Genomic DNA, 20780 nt, shown 5'->3' with positions numbered 1-20780 from the left:
GAGGGGGTAAGTAATGATGAGACACCTTTGGACAAAGTTTCCATTCTGAGCTGGGTCACGGAGAGTGTGAGGATTGTAAGAAAGATTCCAGAAACACCTTCCCCACTTCCCTTACCTCAGAGACAGAGGTGGGGCCTCCGCTGCATGCTGCCCTCCAGCCCACCCTCAGGAGCAATTGCAGTGCTTCTAACTACAAGCACAGAACAAGGAACAAAGGCACAGAATGAAGGGCATGAATGTATTTGCCAGTAACAGGAAGGTCCTGCGTCAAGGATCCATCCTGACCTGAATAAGAAGCTCCTTGAATGTCAGTCTCCTACGAGGAGAAAGCAAGGAACAGGTCCTGACCAAACCCTTCTTGCTCAGAGATGGCACAGATTCAGGGCATGCTTGAAGAAGCCTAGTGTCCTTCATCCTCTGCTACTTTGGGCAAGGAATTATGGAAAAACCAGGTTCCTGGAGAAAAGTTTCAGAGCAAAAAGTATTTCCCTTCAGGAAGGGAATGGGCACTGAGATGAGGCTCCCCGCCCCAGGGTCTCCCACACAGCCAAATGCAGCTGCCCTCCCCGCCAGTGGCCTTAGCACCAACTGTCAGGTTCAGCACGGCAGAGACTGATACAGTGTGCTTGGCTGCTTGGTAATCGCAATCCTAATTAGCTGGTTTGGTTAAACTTTTCATAGTCTTTGAAAAGCATTTGTGACTAATGTCTCTTACAACAATAACACTGCAGTGTATTGTGGTTCCAAGGAAAAAAACCAAAAAGAAGAAAGAAAGAAAGAAAGAAAGAAAGAAAGAAAGAAAGAAAGAAAGAAAGAAAGAAAGTCAAAGCACAACAAGGTAATGCAGCTTCACCAAGTAGTAAAAGGCAGAGCTAGAACTTAAACTGGATCTTCTGACTTAATGCCAGATTCTGCATAACAACGGTACCAAGTGTGTGGAAATTAATCCACAATCAATATCCACATGAGTTCTCTTCCAAGTGCAGAAGTCTGAGAGGAGATCCAAACTGCTTGTTCCCATAGCCTGACTTCTTTACCTCTTGGTCACCAAAGGAGACATGGAATTCGACTCTAACAATGTCTAAATGCATGTATGATGCAGAGCAGATAGAATTGTTGAACAATGATTCTGAGCATATGATTTAGATTTAGATACGTACAACGTGTACATGTGTTGGTGCATCTTCCTCAGCAATTCATTTCACTTCTCTAAGGCTTACTGTCAGGCTTACTGTAAGGCTCATCTGTACAATGGAAACAATGCCTTCAATCAAAACTTTGAACATGGAGCCTGGTGGGTGGTAAGTGCACAGACGTTACCTACCTTTTATTTTACACACACACACACACACACACACACACACACATGCACACACGCACGCACACACAAGTCCAACCGCATTTAACCATAGGTGCCATTAGCTAGTGAACCACCATTACCATCCTCTCTATCATCGGTATAACTAATGTCCTTCCGGTAACTTGTTACTAAAGCTGCCTCTATTGTCTCGGCTAGAAGAAATCTTTTAAAAGAACCAGTAGGGGTACTCTGAAGTAGATACATGGAACAGAAAGAAACTGGACTAGCAATAGAAAGAACCTCAATTTCATTTTTAGTTCCACGGCAACCGAGCGGTAAAATCCTGAAAATGTCTGTCTCCTTTCCTGCCCTGTTAGACAGCTGTGAAATGAGGGAGGGGCTCCAGTGAGATCTCAAAGGGTCTTTGCAATACTCCGAAGCAAAAAAGGCAGAAGGCAAACAGCAAAAATGGTGTTGAATCCCCCGCTAGCTTGAGCAGCGCCAGTTCTCACCTCAAATGGCTGTCCTGAGAGTGTCAGTCACTTGGAAAAACCATCTTTCCTTTTGGATGGGACTCTTGCACTTAGGCCAGGGCTCAAGGTCCCAACTGAAAACAGCCCCAAGTCACTGGATAACAAAGGAAGAGGCACCCAGCCAAGAGGAGGGGATGAGTCCGGAAAGCTGGACTTCAGAGTCACCAAGTGAGAAATCCCCCATCCAGCCGGTCTTCCACCCACTGGCACCCCAAACCTTGGGCAAAGCTGCCCCTCATCCAGAGTTGCCTTTCTCACAACAAAATCAGTAACTGCCCTGCACCACACAGAGTTCCTAGTTATGTTCTCTCAGAGACTTAGCGCCCTCAAACACCACCAATAAATCCTTAAAACCTAGCTACCTTGCTCGGCTTTCTCCGTGTCCGAGCTAAAAACCTAACTCTGCAATCGGCCTACCTTGCCTGCCAACAATTTCAGTGCTGCTAACGCTGTTTATTGTATCTTCCAGCTGCTGTGGATCCGTTTTCTTTGCTTCGGCCCTCTGTGGTTATAGCGATCTTTATCCTTTTCTCCAAGACACAAATCCAGACCCTCAAGGATGTCGGATCTGACTTCTCCTCTCTGGGGTACCCTGCTCGCTGCCCTTCCTGGTCTGACTCAAAATCCCTCTGTCTTAAAACTTTTCCTGAAACACCAAGAGAAGTATATCCGGAGCTTTCGTTTTCGAGAAAAAAGGAAAAAAACGAAAGGGGGGGGGGAGATCCACATAACTTACTTTCATCCAGGAGTGCACAGTTAGGGAAAGAAGCAAACCGATATAATCCACTGCGTTCCCCCAACCCAAAAAGAAGGATTTGTTGTGAAGCGCTTCTTTTTCCCCTTTGCCCTTAAAGGAGGCTGGTGGCAGGCATACATCCACAGGCTGATGCAAGATGCCTTTGAGAGAAACCTCACATTCTGAGGATTCCTGGGAGAGCGCCAGGGATCCCAGCATCCAATATATTGCACATTTGGTTTCAATTAGGAAGGGGGTTGGGGAGGGAAGGAGGAAAGGCACCAATCAGAGCTGTTTTCTGTTTAGAGACTATTTCTTTTGACCCAAGGGACCACGGCAAAGCTATAATTTACAGCAAAACCCATTCATAGAAGAAAAAATATGCATAACCATAGGACAAACTTAAAGAAGTAGCTCCCCTCCACATTAGCCATCCCCACACCCCCCTTTCTTCCCCCCAGAACTTGGTCCTTGTCCTGTGACCTCCCCCCCCACCTCATTTTTCTTACTTGAACTGAAACTATAAGCATACTTAAAGTTTGAAGTTTCTTCCAACTGAAGTTTACAGGACAGTTAGGTCAAAGACACGGAGCTGGTCTTTAGTATGTGGGCCATGAGAGCTCACAGCTGAGCCCTCCTCTCTATCAAAAGTATTTGTTTTAATCCCCCAAACCTCCTCTAAAAAACAAACAAATACACAAAAAATTGATGGTTCCAAACTCCAGAATCCCTATTTTTTTTTTTCTCACTCAGTTCCCATTTGGCTGTGGCTGCTAAGGATCTGTTGCTGTCCTGGATTCCTGCTGCTAAATGAAAACACAAGCTTTTAAGAGAACTTTCTAAATTATTTTATAAATGTATTTTCCTCCCCCTTCAGCCCCTCACACCCTCTGTTGCTGTGGCTAGGGCCAGGGATTATGTGAAAGTGTTCTGTAGGTGACAAGAAGAAACTCTTGCTTGAGATTCTAAATGATAACTGATAATCCTCTCCATCCATCCAGGCTCCTGCCTTAACCCTTCAGAGCCTGGCTTACTGCTGAGCAAGACTCAGAGGTCCTGATTCTCTGTGAGTAGAGCGAGTGCAGACCAACCAAGCTCTGGAGGGCAAGAGATACATGAGAGAAGGTAACCTGCAAGGGTGGGTAAGGAGACCTCGCCTACCTTTGAGAGCCAGCCTCCTCGTAGTAGAGTCCTCCTTCTTCTGGGCTCTTGAGCTAACACCAGCTCTTCTCTCTTGTACTTGAGCTGCTTCCAAGATGAGCAGGAGGAGAGGTGGGGCCACTAGAAAAAGGAGGGAGGGGCATCCCCATAATAAGTCAGGAGCAGGAGATGCTTCACAAAGGAAACAGGGAGGCAAAGAAATCACCTAGTGAGGTAGCCATGAAATTAAGATACAAACTGACAGTGTTAAGTCCCCGAAAGGCTCCTAAGCCCTGTACCAGTGTGAAAGTCAGAAAGCAGCTGCAATGTCTGTGCTTCACAGCTAGAAGAGGATCAGGAGGTCAGAGAGACTGCTGAGGGACAGCCACAGGGACTGTTAAGGCAGAAAACAAGACCTAGGGGCAAAAAACTAGAACCAGCATTATTTTACAAAGAGAAAGAACAATCCAAGATAAACTAGTCAGGCCTGGGGGTTTCCAAAACCAAGGCATCCATCTCAGCTTAATAAACAGATACTGAACGTGTACCAGGCACTTTATTGAATGCCTGCTGGAGATTTCTATGGCTGTCTGGTTAGAGAAATAGTCCTAGCATTCTCCTCACTTACCTAAACCTATCGTAATTTATCTCCTTGGTATTACTATGAAGTACAGTAGTATGAACTATAGCTTCATGGATTGGGTGAGATTATAGGTCAAATGTGGAAAACAGTGTAATTACTTCATCAAGCCAGAATCTAAGAAAAGACAGATGTTATGACTTGTATCTAGATGTCCCCCAAAGCCTCATGCAGTCACAGGAGGTGAGCTTTCCAGAGCTGGCTAAATCATAGTGTGTGGTGCTGGGATGAAGGGTGTATGCTTATTATCAGTCCACTCATTGATTTGTCATCATTCCAACTAGGATTAAGGGTGTGGGTACTGCACTCACACTAGGGTAAGTGGGCTGCATGCAATTTAAGGGACAGAAAGAGTTTTGTCTTACTCTCTTGTTGCGTTGCTACTTCTGGCTGCTATGAACTAGTCCCCTCTTGTTGCTTTTGCTGTTTTTTACCACCATGAATGGTTGCCGCTCTGTAATGCAACCCTGCCTTGGAGCTAGCAGACTGTGCCCTAAAACCCTTAGAAACTGCGAGCTGAATAAAACTTTACTCCCTTGACCTTGGGCATCAGTTATTTCATCTCAGCAACAAGCAAAGTAACCAATACAACAGGTGCGTATAGCTCTGTGTACTCAAACATCAGTAACCAAAGCAGTTCTGTTCCACAGTTAAGACCACTCATCTGTGTATGTGCATGTGTATAACTAGGATTCCATCTTGAGCAAGATGTTGACTTCAAACCCCAGAAGAAATTCATACTCTCCTGAGGAAGGATGTACAGCCCCATGAAGAATTTAGCTGTGTACAGAGCAAGGAGACTCCTGGAAAACTCACCAAGTAAAAAAAGACAGAAGATGGCACCAAGAACAGCCAAGCTTTGTCAAAGGTAAGCAGTAGTTCAAAGAAAAATACCATGCTTACCACTCAGGATCTCATGCTTATTACTCACAATGCCGTCTGTATCATGTGGACTATGCTGAGCCAATTTAAGGTCTAATCCTGAACTCTAGGAAGTAGATACTACCAAAACAAGAGCAAGATAAAGCTGAATGTGATAGTTTCCCAAAACCAGAGGAAACCAGAGCTGAAAAAACTAAAATGGAAAATATTATTTCAGAGCTGAAATAGTCAACTCATGGAATACACTGATGAAACTTCCTGAGAATTCTCAAAGCTATTTGATAGAGTTGAGAGTATGGTTAGAATTCCTAATAGTGTGACAGCAGATGTGGAAAAATACAATTTTATCCCTTTTTGTGCAAAGGTTTTACCCCCACATTGATTTGGGTTGGAAACATGAGTCACTGCAATCAGAATTTATGGTGCATAGAAGGTAATGTATCCTCATTACCAGGACTTTTTTACACTGAAAATAAATAATTGAGAAGCAATACAGAACTCCATTACTAGGACTTTATTAAAAATAGGTAGATTTATCTGGAATGGTCAAGATACGCTGTAAGGAAATGTGCCAAATGATTTTTCAAGGTCTCTTCTAGTCTGCAACACAGGTTCAATTAAATACAGTGATGCCTCAGTTCACAAACACTTTGGGTGCACACAATTTAGTTGGCAAACAAAAGCATTTGGCAAAATGTTATTTTTTTTTATTTTACTTTAAAGAGGGTAAAGCTAAACATAACAAAACAACAAAGCAGACCAAAAGAAAACAATGTATGTGACACAGATTTCAAAGCAAGACAACAGGAGATCTACAGTGGCTACCATAATGTCTCTTGTTTTCTTCTAAATAGTTGTTTATATCTTCACACACAGTGAATTCGTACCAAAATTTTATTTTTGACTGCAAACTCTGTATCAGGTGATAAACATGACTGAAACCATCTTTTCCAGAATTGTGGAATAAATTAAGTTCAAGAACCTTGGCCCCACTGGCCAAGGGTTAAGAATTGAAATAACTATAGCATTTCTATCTCTAAATGACTAGAAGATGGACACTGCTGTGAGGCTTTAGGAAACTAAATGAAGGATGGAACTAAAAGAAATTTAGTTTAAACACATGCATACACACACACACACACACACACACACACACACACACACGTAGACACACACACACACCTTATAAGGATATGTGTACGTTCACAGAAACAAAACTGTATGGTACATTTAAATTTCAAAACAAGGCTGCCAGAGTGGGGACAGCCACACCCAAGTCTCTCACTGAAAGTCAGCACCATTAGTGGACTTCAAGGTGAGAGAATCAGGCCTCACCAGGAGGTGATCCCCGCCTGGAAACCATATCATTTGCCTTATTTACTTGAGTTGGGTTTTATTCTCTTTTGTTTTGTTTGATTATGCTAAATCTGGTGATATGAGCAGCTATTTAAAAGACAGAAAGACATACAATGATATCCATATTGAATTTACTATTAGCTTGTTTTGAAATCTTTTGTTGCATTCATTGTTTTGTTTTTATTGTTTCTATTTTATTCTGTTCTGTTTGATTTTTACTATGTCCGAAGGTTTCTGAAGCTGTTTTGTTTGTTTGTTTGTTTTCTTGGTTTTTTTGTTTTGTTTCGGGGTTTTTTGGTACCGGGAATTGAATTCACAACCTTGCACTTGCCAGGCAGGCGCTTGTGCACCTGAGCTAAACCCCAGCCCTCTGCAGCTATTTTGAAGGCAGCAAAAGGCATTATGGTAACCATTGCTGGTTTCATAAGGGTTTGAAGTCCTGTATCACTTATAGTGGATTTATTTATTGATTTTATTGTTTTATTTTTCTTGGTCTTATCTTCTTTAAAATAAAATTTTAAAAAGTAAAACAAATTTCAAAAGAAATTAAAACTGGAAATTAATCAGTCATAAAGTGGCCAATGGTTTTGTCTTCTGCTTCGTCTTTCTTCTTCCTCCCATCTTTGCTTCCTTCATGCTCTCATGTCTCCTCTATTTCTCATCTTTCATTTCCTCTCTCTTCTTCCTCTTTTTCTTCCCCCTTCATCGTCCTGTTTCCCTTTTTCCTCTTCTCCCTCCCTTTCTTCTTTCCTCTTTCCCTTCCTCTTCCTCCTCCTCTTCTTCTTTCTCCTAATCCTCTTCCTCCTTCTCCTACTATTCTTTTTATTATTCCTGTTCTTGGCAGCTCTGCATCATGTTTTCTCAGCAAGCTCGTCCTTTCTGCTTCTTTTCAGACTCCTAAAAGGTAGTTATCATAAAATGGTACTTTAGCTCTTAATGTGCGTCTCCTTAAGTGAACATTAGAAAATGGCTAGTTTTATTGAAGGCTAACTGAAGAATCCTGGGATGCTGTGACTGATTGGTCAGATGCTTCTCATATGCTCATCCTTTACCTCTAAACTACAGGGGCGATGGGTTTATAATATGAATATGGCTTAAAAGTGAGTCAGCTCTCAGAAAGGAGGTCTTATGCATTAGAAGACACCCCCAAACTTATCTGCTATACCAATAATTAACAAAACCTAACAATATCTAGATTTTAAAGAAATTATGCCTTGCCAACCGAACAATAGAGAATTTTGTAAACAGTGGAGTCATACTCTGCATACATTTGACTAAAAGTACCAATTGTGGAAGTTAATTTTTAAAATTTCTTGTTACTGATTAATTCATCCACAATGGACAAATTCATTAGTATATTTAGGCAGGAGGTCTTAATATTTTTTTAAAAATCCAGAAGAAACATTATGGGCAGCAGAAATATAAATTGTCTAAAACCAAAAATGTCTGAAAGTCCAGATAGCTGCATGTAGATTTCCTTTGGGTCCTTCTTAGACTCAGTTCATGAGTTTCAAATCTCAGTGTGCTCATTAATGAAAGGTAAATGAATTTCAAGCCTTTAGTGAGAAGAGTCACCTTAAAAAAGAAAGTCTCTAACTATTCTGTCTTAAAGTGGGAACAAGATAGACTAACAACTCATACAGTTGTGAGAATCTGATGAGGTGCAGAAAGAATAACTTAACTGAGTGCTTACTACGTGCCAGGTACTCATCTAAGAATTCTATATTTATTATTTCATTTGCTGCTCTCAAGAATTCTGTAGGGAAGGCACTATGATTTCCCTGAAGTCCACAGGAGCACACTGATACACAACCAAGTTATCTTGCCTGAGATCATATCTTACAGAGCTAGAATTCACGTCAGCACACCCAGCGTGCCTTGTTGACAATAAAATTTTGTTTATGAGGCAAATAGGAAAGATTTCCGAGCAGGTGGGAAGTTGTTAATTCTTAGTCTTCCAGGAATCGAATCTTGCTATCTTTATGGAGAATAACCCACACCCCGTGTTTTTTGTTCCTGAAGCTGAACATTAACCCTGTCAGTGCCCCATAGCACTCCTCCCACAGAAAGAAATGAGAATTTAAAAGGTAAATCAAATCAGTCTGTCTCATGACTCTCCCATGAATGAGCTACAAAGTCAGGAAAAGAGAAAGTTGAAGTTAGTGGTGAAAATAAGATTCTCATTTGCCGTTGGCTTTAACAATGGCACGTACAGTGTTTCCCAGCTCCAGGAGGCTTTCACAGACATGACTTCATCCGGTCCTCAGACTGCCCAGATATCACTCAGTGCAGATATTAATATCCTTGGGCTACAAACAAGGAAAAGGAAGCTCAGGGAAGGGGCAGATTCTCGTGGTGTTTTACAAGACAAAGCCTTGCCAAGAATTTCAGCCTGGTAAAGTTTGAATTTGAGTCAGCTTCTCTGGACTCTCTGGGTTCCTTCTACTGGCTTGAACTCAGCAACAGACCTTTTCAGAACCCCTAGATTTCTTAACTGTACTACAGTTCCAGAGAACAAGTGATCTGGTCTCCCCGCCTGCTATGCTGCGGTTTCATTTCTTTTCTCCTGTGGAGAAACCATAACAATTCATCACCTCAGCAGAAATTCTGAGAAGTGGGGTGAATGATAAAATAGACCTGGAAGACTCAGAATTGTAGCTCACCTTTGAATTATCTGCGGAGAGTGAGGGCTACAAAAATGAACTGCTGAAACCACATCATTGTCATAGAGATGGTAACTCTTTTCCAAAAGTCTACACTATCCTAAAATTTAAAAAGCAATCCAGGGGCCAGGGATGTAGCTCAGTGGCATAGCACCTGCTTGGCAAGCTCGAGGTCATGAGTTTGATTCCCAGCACTAATAAATAAATATTAAAAAATTTTTAAAAGCAACCCACTTTTTATTTTCTGGACGTGATGGCACACGCTTGTAGTCTCAGCACTCTAGGAAGCCAAGGCAGGAGGATCACAAGTTTTAAATCCAGGCCGGGCAACTTTAGTGACTTCATAAGACTGTGTCTCACAATAAGAAAACTTCTGAAAATGTGTGAAGGCTTTTATTTAATCCCAAGTATTGCAAAATAAATAAATAAACTAATTCATTCATTCATTAATAAAATGCCTCCAGGCAACAGCATCTATCCACAGCCTGTTTATCAACACTCACAGTTGGGAGCTCAGCTTTAAGTCCATCTTGATTCTCCCTTGCTGCCATTTGTACTTTGCTCTTGGCTAAACTCAGCAGAAACAGTCTGTGGCTAAACTCCAGCTCCTTGTACACCCATTTGTCAATGCAGGACGGAGTTGGAGCGACAGCGCTGTAGTTTCCGTCCTCAGGCTCAGTTTGCAGCCATCATCTGGTGCATAATGATAACCCTCCTCCTGAAACTTGAAGACCCTCAGCCGCCTCCCTTCCGGCCTGCTGGTTTCTCCAGCATCTGTGGGAGAAACAACAGAGTCCCATTGCCAGCCCAAGAAGCTTGAAAGATCCAACAATTATCACTTTATTTAAGCCTTATTTTTAGAGAATCACCCAACTTTTCTCAGTTTGGCTGGAAGGCCCTGGGAAGACAAGAATAATATCTGTGAGTGCTAATTGGAAGGAAGCTTTTAAATGACTATTAAAAAATCATTTCATCCTCTAAAGGCCTTGAACAATGTCCTGCAGTTCTGTTCTTAATGTATAACTGCATCCCATCGCCCTGAGTTACACCATAAACAGCACCTTCTTGTTTCTAACACACAACATATTTCACAGCAGAAAGGAATTTATAGCACCAATGTTATTTTTCCAAGTGCAAATCCAGTGTGGACTGTCCAGCAGCACTCAAATTGCCTCTCAAGATAGAGACCAGGTTCTGATTCTGTACTTCTGGGAAGGCTCAGATATTTCTTAGGGATAGGATTTGTGTTTCCAAGATCCTTTGTGTCCCAGGCAGGAACCCAGATGCACAAAATGCTTTCATTTTGAACACTGAAGAGATTTGAGGCCAGCAAAATACATAACAAAAAGTAAGCAAAGTATTCCTGGAGCCAAGACCGAGAGGGGCTGGAGGGGAATAGAGTTGGGAGAAGACTACGGGAGATGTGAGCAACCTTGAAAAGCACAGGTCAAGACCTGAAAGCTCCTGCTCTATATTTAGCCCAAAGGGAGCACCACTTACTTCATTGGAAATAAGATTAGAGGTAGAATTAATTTTGTCATGCGAAATCAAGAATGTTATTTGATAGAGCTAGCAGAAATGAGGAGAGGGATGGGTCCTGTGTCTATATCCATCCTGCAACCCATAGCTGAGGCCCATGTGGCCTCACTGAAAGCTTAGTTTCAATCCCTCTCCTACTTTCTTAGGATCAATCTGAGCCTGAATCAGCCCTACTAGGATTAAAGACTCACATCTGATTTTACTCCAATTTCAAGTTCTATCAACATTACTGAAACCAAGCGGGGTAGATGCTTGAGGGTCTGCTCAGTTATGATAGCTAAGGGTTATCTCATACAAGCTTGGTTCTGATAGTTCATCCCTAAATGGTCTCCCCTTTAGCAGCCTATTCATCTGGCTTTTAGTCTGTATCAATTATAATTAACTTGATACAGACTTATAATTAAATGAATCTGATGCTGGCAACAAATTTACAAGGCACAGAAAGAAAGAGAAAAAAAGAATTGAGATGTTATGTGCATGCACCAATTCTTCCCAATGTATGTAGTCATTATGTACTAATAAAAATAAAGACTTTTTTAATGAACAGTAGACTCAGAGAAGTTGAGGGGCGATGGTTGCTAGGGAGCATCCACACTTTTCTCTCAACCTTACTTCTGTAGCATTGTTATTTCTACTTTGGAATTAGTTGAAAAGACTATGTTACTAGGAAAAAAAACCCACAAACTATTTAATTCTGAAACACAATACTATATAATCATAATCAGCTCCAAAATGTACATTTGAGAATAATGAAGAATTCAGGGCTTCAAAGACAAATTTAAAAGTACAAAAAGCAACCACACTAAAAACCATGTGCAGAATGATAAAAATAAAACTAAAGTATTGGTTTAACTTCTAATCTTCCACTTTCAAATGTTATCAAATGATATAATTTTGGTGTGACCTATTTTGTACTGAATTTTCTATTGTGTGTGAGAAGCCAGATGAGACTGTTTCTGTCAGAGACACACATATATTATTCTCAGATACATTAAACAAAGTTTGGTTACCCAATGGGGTAGATTATGTTTTTGATTAAACAACTTGCTGGTTAAATATAGTCCTTAAACCAGCAACAGATTACCAGTGGTTTGGTATTGTTCAGTTCTTTACAAAGGAACAATTACTTGAGAAGCTAGAGATGGAAGAAAGAAAAGAAGCATGTTTTTGGAATAATATAAAAGGATTTAATTTGCAGTTTTCAAAGAAAAGAAGAATCAAGTTAAAATAAAATTCGTATTCTGCATTTGCAGATCTAAACAGACCCAATACTGAAAAAGGAAAAAAAAAAAAGATTATGAAATGTGAAACTATCATCAGGATTTCAGTTGTGCATCTGAAAGAAATAAGCAAAAAATGTTTAAAATAGAACAGCTATTCGGTCTGCAAGCTGGAAATTGATATTTTCTTTATGCTTTCAGTCAAGGGTTGATTGGTAAATACTAGGTAGATTTTTGTTCCATTCTGCTGAACATCTTTTTCTTGTAGAGAATCTTCTAAGAGTGTGAGAGTAAATAAAGACAGACTATGTTAGGATATTTTTTAAAAAACAGAAGAAACTGGTACATCTGGCCTCATCTTTTGCATTCCTCTTTTAAAAAATTATTTTAAAGGTAAAAACAATAAAAACGGTGATAGAGAATTTCAAAACAAGATAATAGAAGATTAACAATGGTTAATACATTGCATATTGTTATTTTCAAAGTAGTTGCTCAGGCTATAAGATATAGACATGAAAATTAATCAAGCAGTATAAGAACAAACTATTCTTTTAAGTGAACTAGTGAAAATTATAATAGTGTAATTATCTTAGCTGTCTTGTATGTGTATATATATATTTTTTCTTTTCCTTCTTTTCTCCTTTCCCCTCACCCCAGTTGTTCTTTCCTTTTGAGCAATTCTCCCCCTTTCACAATATCTATTGTCCATTTTGGATCTTATTCACTCTTTCAGTTTTTTACTCTAGGCAGACAATATGATCTTTACACATGTGTGTCTGATTTATTTCACTTATGAGAACGGTCTCAATTTGCATTCATTTACCTACAAAAGCCTTGAGTTTATCTTTCTTTACAGCTTAATAGTACTCTGTTGTATAAAAACACCACTTTTTAAAAAATCCATTCCTCAACCAGGCACTTGAGTTGTTTCCAATATTTAGCTATTATAAATTCTGCTGCTATAAGCATCGGTGCACATATACGGCTGTGGTATGATGTCTTTAATTATTCTAGGAAAATACCCAGAAGGGGAATGGTTGGGTTGAAAGGCACCTCTAATCCTGGTTTTTTGGGGAATCTCCACACTGATTTCCACCAGTCTACATTCCTACCAACAGGGCAGAAGGGTTCCTTTTTCCCACAGTCCCATCAGCTTTTGTTATTGGTTGATTTCTTGATGATAGCCATTCTTTCTGGGTTGAGATGGAATCTCAGTGTTGTTTTAATTTGCACTTCCGAAGTGACCAATAATGTGTATTTGCCTTTTATATTTCTTTATCTGAGAAAAGAATGCAGCAAAGTTCTGGGTCCCACTTCATCACTCATTAGATCTTTTTAGCCTTATTCTCCTAAGTCAAATAAGCACTAAGGAACACTAGCGCTCCTAAGTCCTTATTCTCCTAAGTCAAATAACACTAAGGAACAAAGACTCATGGTCCCAAAACAACTATTGGTTATATTATTTTTGCCTGAACCATGAAATTTGATCCCTTTGTCCACCCATAAAAATAAAACCCTATAATGACAATGCAGATATATGTTTAAGGAAATTGTCAAGGAAGGGAAATACCTGTTGTTATGGTTTGTGTCTAGATGTCCTCCACAGCTTCATGTGGTCCTGGGGGGCAGACTTTCTCAAGACAGCTGATTCTAAAGTTTTTGGTTAGTTTATTGTTTAGCGTTGGGAGTGCAGGTGTACATGCTCTCCCCTAGGACATACACTATAAGGGAGAAAAAGATATTTGCTCCTCCCCTTTTTGCTCTTGTTGCCTTTGATAGCTCCTGCTGACTTAAACTGTTAACCCTCTGCCACGTGATACTCTACCTTGGAACCTGGCAGTTATGGACTGAAACCACTACATACTATGTGCTAAATCAACCTTTCCTTAATTTTGGGCATTGGGTATTTTGTCTCAACTACCAGTGAAAAGTAACTAAGACATCTGTTATTTTCTAAATGGTGTTAGGGTTTAGACTGAAAACATCCTTCAACAGTGATGAATCCACCAATTAACCCATTGATAAATGTGCTGTTAGGAAGTGGGGTCTGGTCCAAAGAGGGTCACTGGGGATGTGACCCGAAATGCTGTATCTCTCTCCTTGGCTTCTCCCTCCTCTCTCTGCTGTCTAGCTGCCATGATGTGAGCAGCTTTCCACCCCTGGGCCCTTCTGCCCTGCCATTTCTGCCTTGGAGCAGGCCAATGATGAGCTGAAAACGTAAGCAAAAATAAGCTTATCTTCCTTTAGGTTGTGAATGTTGAATATTGTCCCCAGAATAAAAGTGATAAAATAGCAACATCCTTTTAAATGCAGATATATGAGTACATTGTCATCTATAAGCTTTGTTTTCTTCAAAATCAAAGCACTAGATCTGTGATGTGACTTTTTCCTTTCTTCTTTTTTTTTTGGTTAAGACAAGTTCACAAACCTTGAAACATGATTAGAAAATAACCTGTGCATGTAAGATGTGTTATGGTCAGTGTCTTATAGGAAGACAAGTAATATAAAACTTCAGTTTTAAGGAAATCAGTTTAGCCATTTCAGGGTAGCTTGTTTACATGCACTAGCTTCTCCTTCCCCTTGATTGCAGGCAAATGTCAGCAAAAGGAAAAATGTTTGCAAAACAGTTGAGGGAAGCATCCCTGAAAAGTTACTCCATAAAAATAGAATACTGGAGAAATTATTAAAATTGACTTTTCCAGAACTCTAAAAATTAACCAATAACTTATGATAAAATTAAAGAAAAACAGCTGAAACTAAGTAAGAACAATGAGCTTTGTCAAGTTTTACCTTGTTCTATTCTTATCCTCTTCTGCCCAGCTCTACAGGGGCCTTGAAAACTAGCAGCCTCAAAGCCATGATACTTGGGGGAAATAGCAGCCTATCAGTCAATAGAGTGTCCCCAACAAAGCATCATCCCCAGTTGTTACTATTTTTACCTGACTGGTAACTTTGGAAAAGCTGGATTGTCAGGATTTGTCATTCATTGACATGACTCAGATCTTGCTCAGTGTCATTAAGAAACTTTAAACTTAGGATGTTTGTCAAAAACAACCAGTGGTAGTGGTTTAGTATGGCAGTGGCCTAAGGCAACAATATCAGTTAAGGCAAAAAAAAAAAAAAATTGGCTTAAAACTTAAAAGGAAAAGTTGGATAACAGTATATATCCATATTTGACTTTGAAAATTTCCAATATACCTTTGGGAATCCAAAAGACCAACAATATGTTATGTGTATCCAAAAACATTTGAAAAGGTCACATACTCTCACTTCTGGTAACCTTTAGGCTCTATGAAAACAGAAATTGAAAAATATAAAAGAACCCATTAGCAGATTACAGATAGCTTGTGGTTCAAAGTACTTGAAGAAATCTTTGTCAAGTCAAAAACTGGCCACTCAGTTAACCTAGCAGAGAGTTGAGTAGCCACACATTCAAAAGATGCCAACTACAAAATTTATTAAGAAAGCAACAAAAAGTCCTGAGGAAAAGAAAATTGTGATTTTTCAGTTGTAACATTGCATCATTTGCCTTTACTGGTTTTAAAAACAAAATGTAACATGTACGAAACCAGAAGGGTATGCCTTCTATAAGTGATGGGGAAAAGTAAGAGAAACTTAGAAGCAAATGATTCCCTGAGGAATCACAGATGTTAGGCTTACAGGTAAAAGAACTTAAATAAGCTATTACAGATATATTCTAAGAACTAAAGAAAAGTATGTCCAAATGTTTAAAGGAAAATATGAGGACAATATCGCAATAAGTAAATCATATAAATAGAGATCAAAGTTATTGGAAAAAAGCTATGTAAAAATTCTGAAGATGAAAATTACAGCAGGCAAAATAAAAAATTAACCAAGAGGCTCAACAGAAGATTTTGCTGACAGAAGTAAGAATCAATAAGGTTGAAGAATGAGGACTTGCTATTACGCAGTCTAATAAGAAAACATAGAAAAAGAAACTCTGAGTCATCATCAAGGATATCAACATATGTAAACTGGGAGTCGTGAAAGAAGAGAAAGTGACAGGAAGAATGTATACAAAATTTTGCCTGATAATATTCCATGTTCAATAAAAAAATTAATCCACATATCAAGAAGTTCAATAAATTCCAGGAGGATTAAATTTTAAAGATCAATGAACAGATTATGTATATATCTTATGAATGCAGATTCAGCAAAATACTAGCAAATTAAAATGGCAGAATATTAAAAGCATCATACTCTATGATCATGTGGTATTTTCATTAGTAATGCATGAATGATTCAACATATAAATACTACTCAGTATAACATATCACACTAATAGAGCAAAAAAGGATCATCACAATTGATGAGAAAAATGCATTTGATGAAATTCATAGCCATTTAATGAGAAAAATTAGTTAACTATTTAAGAAGAGAAGAAAATTTCTGCTACATGAAGTGACATTTGTGAAAACCCACTACTAACATTATACCCTGTGATGAAAGACTAACAGCTTTCCTTTAAAATCAGGAACAAGAAATCAGAAACACTATTATTCATCATTGCACTGAAGCCCTGAGGCAGAATAGGCAAGAAAAAGAAATGAAAAGAAACTACATCAGTCAGGAAGGAGAAAAGATAGATCAATTCTCAAAGTGTATAATCTTTTATCTAGAAATCCAAAGGAACTCACACTCCCCCATCCAACACACAGAATAAAAAACCTATTAGAACTAAATATGGGGTGGGGATTTAGCTCAATGGCATAAGTGCCTGCTTGGCAGGCACAAGGTCATAAGTTTGATCTCCGGTACCAAAAAAAAGAACTAAAAATCAATTTCAAGAAGGTGGCTGAATATAAAAGCAATATACAACCATAAATTGTAGTTCTATATATCTTTCATCTATGGCAACAGAGCAAAGGGCTGCAGGTGTGAACAGTGTCAGCATCTGTCAGATGGCCAGACAGGTGGGATTCTCACAGCCTCATGTAACTTGGATCTGACTTCATGGGGAGATGAATTAGGGAGCTTCCTCACTGTACAAATTGAGGAAAAGACTATAAAGCCTGTGGATTCTTCACAAAATAAGACAAGGACCGCTTGGCTTGCAAGAGCTAAGGAAATAGATTGACTTCCTCAATGCACAGTTAACATTCAAGACCAACTTTTCAGGTTTTGTGGTCATTTTATCACCACAATTCACTCAGAACCTGGAAAAAAGTGCTCCAAAAGCCTTACTTGGTGGAGAGATGATTATGTTTCTTGCAGATGTCAACAAGTGAATGTAATGAGAATATTGGCTAAAGAATGGATTGTTTTGGACATGAATATCTCAAAAATGTAGAGAGATCAAGAGATATACATGTGTATATCTTAATCCATTTTCCAATCCATATTATTTATTCAAAAGCAATACAAAAAGCAGGACACAAAAGCTTATCAACTGCCTTGATATAAATTATAGGCATATCATTCCATTATACTTTTGAATGTTTTCCTTTAATAAACTTACTAGTGAACAATATAGGTTTACAAAATTTCAGAGATAACACAGAGGTCTCCTCTATGCCCTTTACATAGTTTCTGTCGTTTGCATTTGACACCTTGCTTTTGTAAAAACTAACAAACTGTCATATCACTATGACATCATTGGTGGTGTTAACCTTCATTTTTTGGTTAAGGTAGCATTTGCAGCTCCACTGTGAAGTTATTAGTTTCCCCTTCCTCCTCTAATCTGTGGAAGTGAGTCACAAAATCTAACTCACCTTCAACTGGAGATGGATGATAATTAAGCTGTACCTCCTTGAAAAGAGAAGGTCTACCATAGTTATCTTGGAAATATTCTCTAGAGGATTAGTCCTTTCTGTTTATCCATATCAATATGGACTCATGTATAACTATTTCCTGTTAGGTTATAATCCAGCTTTGTCTTAGTTTGCTACTTAAATTATTCCAGCTTTGGCTATACTGAGTTCTTTCAAGTTGACTCTGTTTTACTGATATAGCTCATACTTTGGGGGTTTGGATACTTCCTTTATTTTCTGGTACTATAAGATGACCAAGGCTCATTCAGAGTTTGCCTACTCCAGCCACAAAATCAGTTGTTTCTTGAAGAAGCCAAAAAGAACAATATCTAGAAACCAAGACATGAGTGGCAGTTGTGCTTCTTGCTATTTGATATATGGTACTGTTGCAAATATCAGTTACTTACATTTTTGCCTTCTTTACCCTTACAGAGAGCCCTGATGTTAATCTCAAGCCCTACTGTCTTTGCAATTGCCATCAGGAGATATTTTCATCTATTTCTCTGTGCTGAGAATACGAGTATTAGCAACTTTCTTTTTTGGGGTGGGGACAGCTCTCACTCTCTAATTGAGACCAGCCTTGAACTCACTATGTCACTATGTCGCCCAGGCAGGCCTTGAACTCACAGTGATCCTTTGATCACTTTCCCTCAGCTTCCAGAGCGCTGGGATCACAGGCATGGGCCACTACACTGGGCTATTAGTAAATTGTCTTCCTAAATGTCATACCATAGTGTCCCTTGATATTTCTCTACAAAGTAATTTTACTTGTACTTTTATTTTCTTAGAAAAGTGGTACTGTTAATTTATAATTCATTTCTAATTTTTCTCTGAGGTCAAACTACCCTCAGTCATTTATCTGGTTTTTTTAAAGACAGGAACATTTTACCACTGAACAACTAAGAAACACAAGCATAATATATTAGTTAACTTTTTGTTTTTAATTTGGATTTCTATATAGTCTCCAAACACATAGACCATTACTGCCCCTAAACCCACAAAGCAAAACCTCTTTTAAAACACTTGTCATTATATCTAAAATTATGTGTCATTATTTCCTAAAATTACGTGATTAGGAATCTGTTTCTCTGACCTAGGCTATGCCCACTGCTAAAATACAAACACAGTATTTCACAATAAAAATTTGGGGTTAGCCCTGTGACAGAGGAAGTAATAACAGACAATAATTTCAACAACTTTTAGGAAAACAAAATAGATTGTTAACTCATTTAGCAGAGGAGAAGTTTTATAAAGCCCAAGTGTAGGACCAGTGAAACAGAATACAAGAAGAGAACCCAGAAATAAAATCATACATTTAGTATCGCTTTTCCTCAATAAAAGTATCAGGGACACACAATGGGAGAAAGACAGTCTCTTCAGCACATGATGTTAGGGAAACTGGACGTTTAGTAGAATGAAACTGGAGCCTTGTCTCACACCACACACAAAAATTAACTGAAAATGAATGCAAGCCTTAAATGTAGGACCTGAAATCACTTGACTTTGTTCTTGATGATAAATTTTAATGACACTAGACACACAAGCAGCAACAGCAAAAATACCACAATTAACAAATATCTCTGAAACAAAGGAGACAAGAAAATGAAAAGGCACTTGTATTAATCAGCTTTTCCATGTGGAGGCAAAGTACCCAGCACCTAAAACTTAAAGGAGGAGAGATTCAAAATGGCTCCTGGTTTTAAAAGTTTCTTTCTATGGTCAGTGGCTCCGAAGCACAAACATCACAGCAAAAGAGCCTGGCAGAGAAAGCTGAACAGCTCATGGCATCCAGGAAGCAGAGAGCAGAGGAAAAAACGAAAGAAAGTACCAGGGATCAGATACTGTTCCCAAGGTCACATCCCGTGGACCCACTCGGACACACCCGAAACCTAGGAGATTTTCTAATCTAGTAACCTATCAAGCCAATGAGGTTGACAACCAAGATTAACCATCCCAAATATATAAGAAACCCATGCATCTCAGTTCCAAAACTACAAATGATGCAATTTAAAACAGGCAAGGAATCTAAAAGGACAATCAAAAGAATACATTAAAATAAGTAACAGTTCTACCAAAAAGGCATCAATATCTTTAATCAGGAATACACAAATCGAGGCCACAATGTGATAACATTTTATACCTGTTGTTATCAAAAAGACAAAAGATAAATGTTGGCAAGAATATAGAGAAAAGTACACCTTTATATAGTGCTTGTAGGAAGATAAATTATTACAATCAATATATAAAACAATAAAAATAGAACTATTACATGATCCAGCATTCCCATCTAAAGGAATTGAAATAATAATAGTGAAATATATTTATATTACCATACTTATTGTAGCATTATTCCCAAAAACAAAGAAAAGAAAAATATATTGGAAATGTGGAAAATGGGAGGGTAAATTCTGCAGTTCCAAGATCTCACAGGACTTCTAGAAAAAAGAAAGCAAGGGAAAGGGGAAGAACTTATGAAATAAATAGTTCAGCTGTTCCCTAGATGAAAGCTGGTACGATGGAGCACATCTGTAATCCCAGCACTCAGGAGGCTGAGGCAGGAGGACTGTGCTGAGTTCGAGACCAGCCTGGGTTATTAAGTGAACCCGAGGCCAGCCTGAGCTGCATGAGACCCTGTCTTAAAAAGATCCAAAACAATTTTCCTAAATTAAATTAATGGAACTCAACTCCAAAAACCTCCTCAAAATGGCAGAAAAATTAGTGGGAAATGTCTCGCATAAGTGACCTTTCCATGAAATTAGAACAATAGAGATAAAATGTCTTCCATGCTTAGAAAAATAATAAACACACAGATTCATACTAAGAATCAGTGCTGTGTTACATCTCTCAAAATAATACTGAAGTGAGAAGACAGTGAATCAATGCCTTCGAACCTTGAAGGAAAATCTTGTTTTGAAGCTATCAACCAAGTTTGATAATAAATAAAAAATTTTTGAAGTATACAGAAATTCAAAGAATCCACCTGCCATGCATCCTTTCTTG

The 20780-nt window shown here is 38.8% G+C and overlaps 1 protein-coding gene across 7 annotated transcripts in view; it reads right to left on the bottom strand.

Moving 5' to 3' along the window:
* The window catches only part of Ddr2 (discoidin domain receptor tyrosine kinase 2), a 137259-nt gene extending 133378 nt beyond the window's left edge, over positions 1–3881 (bottom strand). For 2 of the 7 annotated variants that reach the window (XM_063253579.1, XM_063253584.1), the window contains exon 1: positions 2570–2761. The gene's annotated coding sequence lies outside the window, so the exon portion shown is untranslated. Of the gene's footprint in view, positions 1–1812; positions 2165–2250; positions 2466–2569; positions 2762–3730 lie in introns of those variants that run through there. The other 5 variants (XM_063253580.1, XM_063253583.1, XM_063253585.1 and 2 more) reach the window with 5 other exon arrangements.
* Between the last annotated feature and the right edge of the window lie 16899 nt (positions 3882–20780).

This window comes from Cavia porcellus, unplaced genomic scaffold, assembly GCF_034190915.1.
Source record: "Cavia porcellus strain 051 isolate PalLab524CR breed Dunkin Hartley unplaced genomic scaffold, mCavPor4.1 scaffold_7, whole genome shotgun sequence".
Classification (NCBI taxonomy): Eukaryota; Metazoa; Chordata; class Mammalia; order Rodentia; family Caviidae; genus Cavia; species Cavia porcellus.
The sequence above is the reverse complement of the archived record's forward strand: the minus strand, read 5'-3'. Positions and strand labels throughout refer to the sequence as shown.